An 11,342-nucleotide genomic window follows, 5' to 3' on the forward strand; every position below is an offset into this window, starting at 1 on the left:
TGGTAGAGGCGAGGGGAGGCTGAGTGGAGCAGGGCATAGCATGGGTGCCAGGGGAACAGAAAGGGTGTTCTTCTGGGACCCCTGAAAATTTTGGCCAATTTTAGGGATATTTTAGAGCTGCTATTTTATGCGCTATACCTCAAACATCTAGACAAATTGTAGATTTGTACCTAAAATTGTGACTTTGTCCAGAGGAAGGGAATTTTTGAATGCACACTTTACCTACTGCGGTTTGAAGAAGATGGAATTAAAAATAAACATTCCATCAAATTGTATTCCTCTGATTTTTAAAAAGTGGGCCTCCATATCTGTGATCCTGACACATTTAGCAGAAAAATGGGGGTGGGAATTTCCAGTTCCTGCACAGAGTAGGCACCCAACAAATAATTCCTAAGTGATTAGAATAATGTGCTTAGAGCCAATAGTGCAATAGTTTTAGTCCTGTCTCAGTATTGTTTTACTCAGGGTGGAGCCTCTGGGCGTGGTGTCAGAAGGATGATGACAGCTGAGAGAATAGGAGAGGGGTGCATTCTGGTCTCTGAGGGTGCATTTCTGTGGGTGCCTGGGAGCACCAGCTCCCAAGAAAACACAGTATTCTATAAGGAGAATCGTGAGTACCCGTGTTGAGAAAAGAAAGCAATTGGTTTTCCATGTTCTTTTTATTATTGACGTAGGTTAGTCTAAAAAGAAGTTCCATATCTTCAAAATTAAAATAATTAAATAAAAATTTGACCAGGTCATACATGCATATGGTACACAAATACAAAATATGCAAAGCATAACCCCATGTTAACAAAATTTCCCTGTCGTCCCCATCCCATAAGCCACCCATTTTCCCTCCACCAAGGGAACCACAGGTGACCATGGCACATATACCCCTTGAGAGAATGTCTATGTATTCCAGTGAAAATTTCCCACACAAATGTTTGTATAATATACATGCTATTTTGTTCCTTGCTTTTTATACCTAAACTGTACGTTAGAGATCATTACTGATCAATATATACAGAGCTATCTCATTTTTTCATTTTATATTATTAATTCCTAAACACTCATGTTATAAGGCCTTAAAACAATACAGAAATATACAGAATAAGAAGTGAAAGTCCCACAGCTATTTCCCTCCCACTTTTTTTTAATATCTTAACATACACACAATCATACACATACGAAGTATTTTTGAAAACTTAGATGGTATCATACCGGATATACTACGAGTGACTTTGTTCATTTTAACCGTATGATTGATACCTGCTTATTTCTGAAGATATGAATATAAGTTATTCTTTTAACTTTATTTTTTACTAATAAAAAGAAATTTACTAATTTTTTAGAATAGATAGTAGTTATACAGGGTAGAAAATTTAAACGGTATGGGAGGATGCACAGTGAGAAGGTCTCTAGCTCTCTGTAGTCCCCCGGCCACCTATTTATCCTTTCAGACAACAGCCACTATTATTATTTGTGCTGGATCCTTCCAGAGATCGTCTATAGATTTACAAACAGATACTTAAAATTTTTTTATCTACAAAAATAGTCGTATGCTATTTATGCTGTTTTGTCCCTAGCTTTTGTTTTCTTCACACAAAGTAGATCTTAGATATTTTTCATGTCCACATGTACACAGATGTCTCATCTGTTTAGACAGCCACACAATATGTATTCCCTAACATGGATAAACCATAATTTACATGAACTACTCATCAGTACTTTTACATGTATGGAAGGAGTCTGTTGGGTAAATTCCTAGAATACATACAGAGACTGTTTGCCTCCCCTGTTCCTTCCTTTTTTCTTATCAGTCCATCCATTCACTCACTCACTCATTTGTTTATTTGTTAATTTGTTCAGCTCCAAAGCTTATCATGTGCTGCATATCACTCTAAGTTCTTGACTAATTTAAACCTGGCTTAAAAAAAATTGTATGATTTTACAAATACACAAAGGCCTGTATAACTAGATGAGAATGTTAAAGTCTGTCCTATCTATTTCCTTTTTCTCTGGACCAACACCCTTCAGCTAACCCAGTCAGCTAAGAGGGTGTAAAGCCTCGAGAGAAGAACATATCCCAATGTCTCTGTGTCCTTGGTTTACTCACCCAGCCAGCCTCTGGGGGCCCTGCTGCACAGTTCTACCCAAGCCCCGTCCCCTGCCTTGCCTGTGAATGAGTTTGGCAGTGGCTGGGAAGCCAGCCAATTGAGTTCCAAGTGCCAGATGAGTAGGAGAGAGGTCTCATGCCAGCCAGCCGGTAGGTAAGTATTAGTCATGCAGGGGCACAAACAAGTCTCTAAAACCACATGTAGCCAGCTGTGGCCAGTGGTGTCCCATGGTTGGCTGCCTACAGACACCTCTGTGCTACATTAAGAAAGAGCTCCCACTTGTTATGGCAACAGAGCCAGCTGCTGGGAATTAGGTGGTGAAGATCAGAGGCAGAGGGGGTGGCCGCAGGGATGCGAGGGAGGGCCGGGCCACTCCCTGCACAAACAATCCCTTATGCCTCTCCTCCAAATGGGAGTTGGCACCAGGAAAGGAGGTAAGGTGGCTCCCCACACCCTTGCCACTTCTTTAATGAAAAGAGAGAACCACTGATGAGGCAAGGGCCTGTTGATGGAAATAGGGACCCCAATGGAGAGGATGGGATGAGGCAGAAGGGCTGTTGTAAATATTCCAATGTCCTAGATTCTTCTCTCTTGCACATGAGGTGGGAGAGGATTTTCTAACATCTTGCCTCCAGTGCTCAGCTCAGAAAACATTAGGTCCGAAATACCATGCGCTATTTCTCACCACGACCCTGGGCTTAAAGGATGAAAGATTTATTTCTACCAACCAGAAGAATAAGTTATAAATATTTCTTTCCTTGCTTCAGGTAGTGATTTTTAAATTTAAGTCTCAGAGTACATCTTTATTTAATTTTCAGCCTTTAGGAAGTGAATTACTGTATCCCCTACAAAAAATTGTTTCCTTCGAATATACTCCCAGAGTGGATAAATATTTCCAAAGCATTTATAGAATAAGGCTGTGCTTTCACCTAAAAAGCCTTATCCATGATTCTCACATCTTTCATTCATCCACTTATTTATTGATTTAATAATCTATTAAGCAAACATTTGTTTAGTGCTTATCATATGCCAGGCTGAGCTCTCTACCTGCTTTATCTTGCTTCCTCTCACAATAATTCCTCTAGAATGAAAGCTCCATGTGAGCAGAGACTTCACTTCTTTTTGCTCATTGTCCATCTTCAGCACCTAATATTGTGTATGGCACATAAATATTTGTTGGAAAAAAATGAATGAAATAGGTAATATGATTACGTTGCATTTACAGGTGATAAAACTGAGCCTTAGATAGGTTAAGGAACTTGCAAGTTTCAGAGCTCATAAGAGGCAGAGTTGGAATTTAGTTTCACCTGACGCCCATGGCAACATGTGTTCAAATAGATGAGAGAGATATGGGGTCACAAAGAAAAGATGATTTTGATTGGGTAATAAGGGAGGGTCTCAAGGACAATCTTGCATTTGGACCTGGGCCTTGAGGGATGATCTTCCACATTTGATCTCGGATATTCACTGTTGGCGAAATAAGGTTGGGCCAGGCCCTGATTTAATGGGAAAAAAATGCATCCCCAGTTTCCGATCGCCTTATTTATATTACGACTTCTTTAATGTAAATTCCTCCTTAGAACATCCAGTACCAGGTTGTGGGTGGTGTCCTCTGTCTCTGTGGGTTCGAAGCATGTTCCCAATGTCTCCTTCTGAAAAAAATTCTTCAATTGCTCTTCATAGCTTTCTAAGTCATGGGGCTTGTATCTCCTCTTGAGAAGTCACTATTCCGTTTGTTATTCTGCTTAGCTAATGCCTGCAACAATTCCCGCTCGTTACTAATGGTGGAAAATGGCTCTGACAGCCTGTTTTTCCCACCCAACCAGCACCATCCTTAATAATTGGAAGGGGAGACTGAATATTCTTTGCTTTTGATCGAGACTTGTCTCCTGCCAGGAGCAAGGAAGGATGTGTAGGAGGGAATGTCTCCGATAATAACAATAACAAGAGTAATGAGTAAAAGTTTTCAACAGGATCTTGGGCAACTAAGTTACCCAGACCATTGGTACATGTTTATAGTGTGAGTGTTTTTTTCTCTAGCTAACAATGGTTCCCAAATGCCTTCCTTCCCTAGGCCCCCTCCCAAGCAAGTTGAATGGTCCTGTTTGAGCTGTAGAGAACAGCTTTCAAAACTAGCCTTTTGTCCCCTACGTGTTTTTGGCAACGAGTGAAGCTAAATGGGGCGTCATTAGCCTTTGGTTTGAGAGGGCCATGCTCTCGGTGCCTGGCTTCTGGATTTTGTGGCTGAGAGCGTGACGTGACCCTCCTGAGCTGACGGCAGGGTCGAAGGTGCAGCTGCTTGTCCAAGTGATTGAAGAAATCTTTCCTTCGACTTCCCCTCTCTCAGCTTGAGTGTAATCGGAGTGGCGATCCCCATGTTCAAGAAACAGACTGTGACTTCAGCAACAATGAACTTACTTCCTACACATCCCTCTGTGCCACCTCTTGGGTAATTGAGAAACGGAAGCAAGATTTCCTCCTGTTGGGCTGCGCTGGACAGGGCCTCCCCCGGCTTGGGTCGCAGGCCTTGCTCTAGCACAGGAAGTCTCTCGTCCCCTTCACCCCATTCACATCCTGGTGGCTGGAGGATGAGCAGGAAGTGGAAAGTGTCAGGCAGAGTCTTTCAAACTCACAGTTGGCTCCGGGCAGCATGTGGGCCTTGAGAAAAACAATACAAAACTTCCCAAGTGGTTCTCTTAATGGCCCCTACAAACACTTTACACAGTTGTATTTGAAATAGTCAGTCCTGAAGATGCTGGGTTGTTTGTTTTTTCTTCTTATTTTGCTGGGAAGAAAATGTCAAGGTAGAGTGTTGTTCTCAGTAACCCTCTTCCTGGTTTTTTTGAATACCATCGACAGCGGCCGGGCCTTGCACAGGCCACTTCTGTGAGCGAGCAGCCGGCGGCAGCACCCTGCTCAGGATCAGGAAGATTCGTTGGACTAAGTAGGACTGAAGCCATGTCAGGAGGTAAAACTGCATGGGCTTTAGGAAAAAAAAAAAAAAAAAAAGACTCCTTTTTTTTTTAGCATGCATTTCTCTGAGTTCCCTCTTTTTCCATGGTTATATGATATTTTAAATGTTGGTTATGGGGCAAGATGACACAATTTACATAAATGTAAAGTTGGTTTCCAGTCAGCCTGGAGTTGCAAACTTGCCATGAGACACACGTTGTCCAGACTCTGAGACACCAAAGAAGACATCAATAGAGCTGTACTGATCCCACCCTGAAGCAGGACTCTATGGTAACACCAGAGATGGGAACAGAAGCCAGACAGAGCCTTGGTGAGAATTTGCACCTGGCTCCTGACCTGTCCCCCTCCTTCCTGCTTTTCATTTCCCACATTCCATTCTCTCAATCCCCTCTTTAAAAACCCCTCAGCAAATCTGAGTCTTGGAGATGGTTTTAGCCTGGCCATTCTCCTGCAGGTTTACTGGAGAGGTGGGTTAGCCTCACATCTCTCCTCGGGTCACTGGTATTCCTGAATAAAAGCCGACTTCCATTTTCACTAACATTTGACTTTTGGGTCATTTGTCTTTGTCTGGGGGCAGGCAGCCAGACTTGGATTTGGTAACAGATTGATTTGCCCAAATGGATGCTTTAAGTTTGGGGACACGTCCCCATACACCAGGTGCCAGCTGCCAGCTGTTCTGAACTTTTGGGCACATCACACCATTTTTTCGTGTCCTCATTTGTAAGATGAAGGGGCTGGAATCATTAAGTGATCCAGGTGCAATGTTCTCTGAGCCAGTGAGGCTCTGACCAGACCTGTGCAGGGACCCTCTGGAATCTCATGGGTGTGTCTTGAGCTCTCTCTCCAGAGGGCACCTCTCTATGTCTTCTGTCCTTGTACCCCTTCCTTGGGTGGAGGCTTCTTGCTGTGGGGCTGACCTCTTGAAGTGCTCTTCAGCAAATCCCCGCGGTCTGGCAAATTGAGCTTCCACACAGCCATCTTCCAGAGTCTTTATCAGGACGACTCTTTTAACTTTAGCTCTAGAACCACAAACAGGGCCCAAAGAGAGAAACTGCTTGTGAAACTTTGTTTTGTCATCAGCTTGTTCTGTTTCAGAACCCTAGTTTTACCTCATAGCATAAGGATATTCAGGGGCACTTCTTCCTGCCCTCCCCCCGTCCATCCCTTTTCTCCTTCAGCAGTTGAGGAAATAGGAAAAAGGAGCTCTGTCTTATTCAAAGTTTGACATTTACCGAAAATAACATTTTCCCTGACTAACTTCCAGATACTGCCCATGCTACCGTGGAAAGTCAATAATTTTGAAAAGCAGATGGGTTCTAAGGCACTCCCCAGCTCTTGTGATTGGATGTCTGAGGACACTGCCTCTTGGACTTGGTGTGAGATTGGTATTTGAAATCTCCCTTTGTGAGATGCGAAATCCCAGCCTCCTCTGATTCCAGCTAGAGGCAATGATACCTGGCAGAGTTACTTCTACATGGGTCCTTCCTAAATTTAGAAAATATTGGGCCATCAATAGAGCGAAACTATCAGAATGAAACTGAAACTGATCTTTTGGGAGTTTTGTCTTTCGTACTTGCTAAAGAAGACTTTCATTCTTTGCTTTAAATGAGACGGTGTATATGAAGTGTCTGGCAGAAAATAGGTGCTCAGTTAACATGAGCATCTTTTACATGTTACACAATGGGTGGAGGCTCCTGTTCAGAGTTTGCACACTAAAGGGCTAGGGGGATGGAGGGAAGGACAGGAGGAGAGACCCCGTCTCTCTCCAGAGTAGAATTGGACAGGTAAAGCAGTCAGGTCTTGATGGATGCCTAGGGCAGCCTTCAAGGAGAAGAGTAACCTGAGGGATGTCTTTGAAGGGAGCAGATTTGATCTGCCTGGTTTGTCCTGGTGGCTTGAAAGACTTTATACTTGTACATATAGAGCCCTATGTCCCTTTTAAAGTATTGATTGGTGCTGATAACACCAAGGCCACAGGTTCGGATCCCTGCATAGGGATGACCGGTTGGCTCACTCAGAGAGCGTGGTCCTGACAAGTCAAGGGTTAAGATTCCTTTAAGAAAAAAATAAAAAATAAAAAATAAACAAAGTATTGATTGGCTGAATTGTCCCCTTCTTCCCTGGCAACTGCCCAAGTTACACACACTGGAAGACTTTCCCAAATGCAAATGATGGCCAAGTCATTGAGTCTTTGCAAGGCCATATGAGGCTGGGGTCTCTAGAATTCCATAAATTAGAGGTCTATTGGGCAACCAGTGTCTGCGAGACTGTTGGCCTGGAAGATTCAATTGTAGGCAGTCATAGTAAAGGCATTAAAATCAGGCAGGGATGATGACTAATTCCGCTATAAATGATTTCTCCTTCAACAGCACTTAGATGAGAGTCTGTCACTCAGAAGTTTGGAAATCCAAATTGAGAAGCGCCCAAACAAAATTGGAAGATGTCGAAGAGGCTACAGCAGAGTTAGCTGTGGTGTCTCCAGTACACAGGAACGTGAGAGGCTGGTCAGCTCTTCTAGTCCTTGTCTCCTCTCTGTCACCCCTCCTCAGCTTGCACACATGTCCTCACTGAACTGGATCTTGTTCTGGTATCATCACGTAGAACCAGGCAGCTGCAGGGGCATGTTGAATTGTGAGATGCATACGGCTGTCTCCCTGCTGCCCTTCTGCTACTGTTCCTCTCTACTGCATTGGCGCATTTCTAACTGGTAAATTTTTCTGTTTTATGGGAGACATCTCTCTCTGTGTTTAGAAAAGCCATGCTCTGGTCACATTCCCATATTTCCAGGAGCCCTCTCCTTGGCTGTGTGGCTGGTCACTGTCATGTACTGACTACCTCTCCCATCCTGCCCAGGAGCCATGCCACCAGGTGTGGCATTGCGGCGCCCACAGCCTCCCTCTGATGCCACTTAGAGGCTCCATCTAACACTGTCTCTTATCTCAAGGGACTTTGGGAGCTGATGAGTTCTCAGGCTGCCTCTCCACATTCTCAGGACAAGGCCATTCATCCCGCCTCATGGTTTTGAATGTGAAGTAACTTCTTCCTAAGCAAAGTGTGGTCAGGACCTCTATTCTCTAGGTCAGGTGAGCCAAGCACAGATTTGTTGCCTAACAACCTCGTGGTGGGCACTCTGCTGGCACAAAGGGTGCAGAGAAGAAGGATGGTCTCTGCTTTGAGGAGCTCGGAGTTCAGGGGGGAGAGTGAGACATGAACTTGTTATTTCAAAACAATGTGGAAAATGAGAGGTAGAAGGAATGGTGACATAGTTTGGATATGTCCCCCCCTTACCCCGCCAAAGCTCATGTTGAAGTCTGATCCCCCAGTGTGGCAGAGCTGGGAGGTATTTGGGTTATGGGGGCGGATCCCTCATGAATGGATTAATGCCTTCCCTGGCGGGGGAGGGGGTAGTGAGTGAGTTCTTGCTCTGTTACTTCCCATGAGAGCTGGTTGTTTAGAGGACTCTGGCACCTCCCTCCATTCTCTCTCTCTCTCTCTCTCTCTACTTTCTTGCTTCCTCTCACCATGTGATCTTGCACCTACCAGCTGCCTGCTGCTTTTCCACCATGAGTAGAAGCAGCCCGAGGCCTGCACCAGATGCAGCTGTCCCAGAATCGTGAGCCAAATAAACCTCTGTTCTTTATAAATTACCCAGTCTCAGGTATTCTGTTATAGCAACGCAAAACGGACTGATACCAACAGGTACAGCAGTTCACTCAGAATGTGTGGCTTGGCCACACCTGACCCTCGTGCCCAGCTTTGTTCTGACGTTTGGGCTCCTCTTCTAATCGGATGATGCCCACACAGGACTGGCTCTTCAGTGCTTTGAGTATGGCCTGGACAGAAGCAAGTGGGGCACTGAGGAGAAGGCCTTAGCTCACGGTGGGACAGGGGAGGAGAGGCACTTAAGGTTCGAGTTACTTAGTCAATAACTTGAAAGAGGAGGAAGGGTTAGGTGAAGAAGAAGGGAAAGGGTGTGCCAGGCGGTGGCATCAGTGTGAGCCAAGGGAGAATGTATGAAAAAGCCAGGTGTGCACAGGTGTTCCTGGAGGGCCAGTCCACGGGGGTGGTGGAGAGGGGTGGGAGGCCAGGTGCCCTGTTCGTGGTGCGTCAGCTTGAGAGCCTTGGCCTCATTTTTGTCCAGTGCATGCGGTGGCTAGAAGGATGGAGTTGGGAGAGGTAAGTCTAGAGACGGAAGTCTAAAGGCCCGTGGGGACTGACTGCGACTGTCCCAGGACTCAGCCATGTACTCGTTCCAGGGTTTCCTCCATCCCCTTCACACGTATTTCCTCTTCTTCCACAGCTCTGAGGCAAGTGAGATGGGTGATCCCCTTCCTCCTCCTCCTTTTTTCTTTTCCTCTTTTGTTTTGTATTTTTTATTTTGAAATAATTATAGACTCACAAGAAGTTGCATAAATAATGCAGAGCCCCCTTTAACTTTCACCCAGCTTCACCCAGTGGTGTCCCCTTAACTAACTTTAGTACAATATCAAAACCAGGACACTGACATTGGTACGAAACTGTTACCCAGGCTCCAGGCTTTATCTGGCTTTCACCAGATTCTACTCGTGTTTACTTGTGTGCGTGCAGTTTTATGCAATTTTATCACACGTGGAGGTTCTGGTGGCCACCACCCTAATCAAGATACGGGACTATGCCCTCAGTACCAGGGACCTCCTTACAGCTGCACCCACCCTCACTGTCCTGAGGGGCTGCTCTGATGAGCTGAGCCAAAGCGTGGATTCGAACTGCTGCTGACTCAAAGAAAAATAAGATCCTTCTTGGCACACTTAAGTCCTTTGACTTTCTTCCTCACTCCATATAGGTCATGCTTACCCCCCTGGAGAGCATGGTGGACCCTGTGCTTTGGCCCAAAGCAGGATGTGTTATTGTCCTGCAGAGGGACTGAGTCCTGCCCAGATATTCCCAAATCTGAGGATGGCTGATATCCTTGCCTGAGCTCACCCTTTCTTTAAAGTACCTCCTTTATGAGATCTCTTAGAACCTCAGTAGAAGACAGATGAGGGTGAGTCCACCATGGATACGATGATTTTAAACATATAAAAGAGATGCACAAGAAGTCAATATTATACGGCCTAATACACGTTTATTTTATAGATTTATTGTTCTGCTATTGCTTTTAAAAGGCCCATTCTTTCCCAGATGACAAATCATTTGTTTGAAAATAGCCTCTCATCCTTTCTCAGTCTATTATGTACTTGAAGTTCATAAATATCACTTATATGCAGACTGACCTCACCATAGGTGCATTTCTGAAATTTATATATAAAGTGGATATTTCAATAGGTAACAATAAGTGTTGTGAATCAAAGCAATTGTAATTTTGGAGCTGCCATCGTAGCAGCTTAGATTTGGAAGAGTCTTGTGATATCATCTGGTAAATTCTTTTACTTTACTTAGGAACTGCTTCTGCAAAGCTCTAATGTTCACTGACATCCAGAACCAGCAGCTCATGACTTCATTTATAGGTTACAGTATGTCCTTTTAAACTACTCAGAATAAGTGAAATCTCTTTTCCACATACTGCCTCGTGGATATTTGAGAGCAGTTCTTGTGCTTTGGTGACGGCTTCTGTTTCTAGCATAAACACCTTCACTTCCTCCAGCTGGGCCTTGTAGGTCCCCATTTCCCAGACTCTGCCATCCCTGCCACTTCCTCAGGATGTGTTCTGGTTTACCCATGTCACTCCTGAAATGTGGCATCCACATTTTCTGTTATCACAGACAGAAAAACAACACAGTTGTTTGACCTAACTATATAAACCACATGTAGGATATTAAATGCTTTAAACAGTATCCTGCTTTTGTGATGTGAAAACTCTGCATGTTAGTCCTATGAACACTTCACCCACAGAGTAAGCACTTAATAAAGATTCACTTTTAATGTTATTACTAATTTAGGACAACTAATTCCACAAATTTAAAAACTCAGCCCAAGCAATGCCTGTAACGGGAGGAGCGGCAACGTCACGCATCAAAGGGCAGGAATACCGCATAGGAAAAGTGCAGGACTGAGAACAATGAGGCGATTTCCTACATCGGAGCTGTGGTCAGACTTTCCTGACTCATTAAAGAGGCTCTGCCGTCTGAGGGATAAACAGTGAAAATCAATTCAGTATTGACATGCACGGGCGACAGTCTTATTTCTTTGCATTCCTGAGATAAAGCCTAATTGAACATGGTTTTGGTTTTTGTTTTTTAAGACAAAGAGTAGTAAGGTCCTGTTTCTGCATTTTAGAAATAATTTTAAGGT

The sequence above is a fragment of the Cynocephalus volans genome, chromosome 13, assembly GCF_027409185.1.
Source record: "Cynocephalus volans isolate mCynVol1 chromosome 13, mCynVol1.pri, whole genome shotgun sequence".
Lineage (NCBI taxonomy): Eukaryota > Metazoa > Chordata > Mammalia > Dermoptera > Cynocephalidae > Cynocephalus > Cynocephalus volans.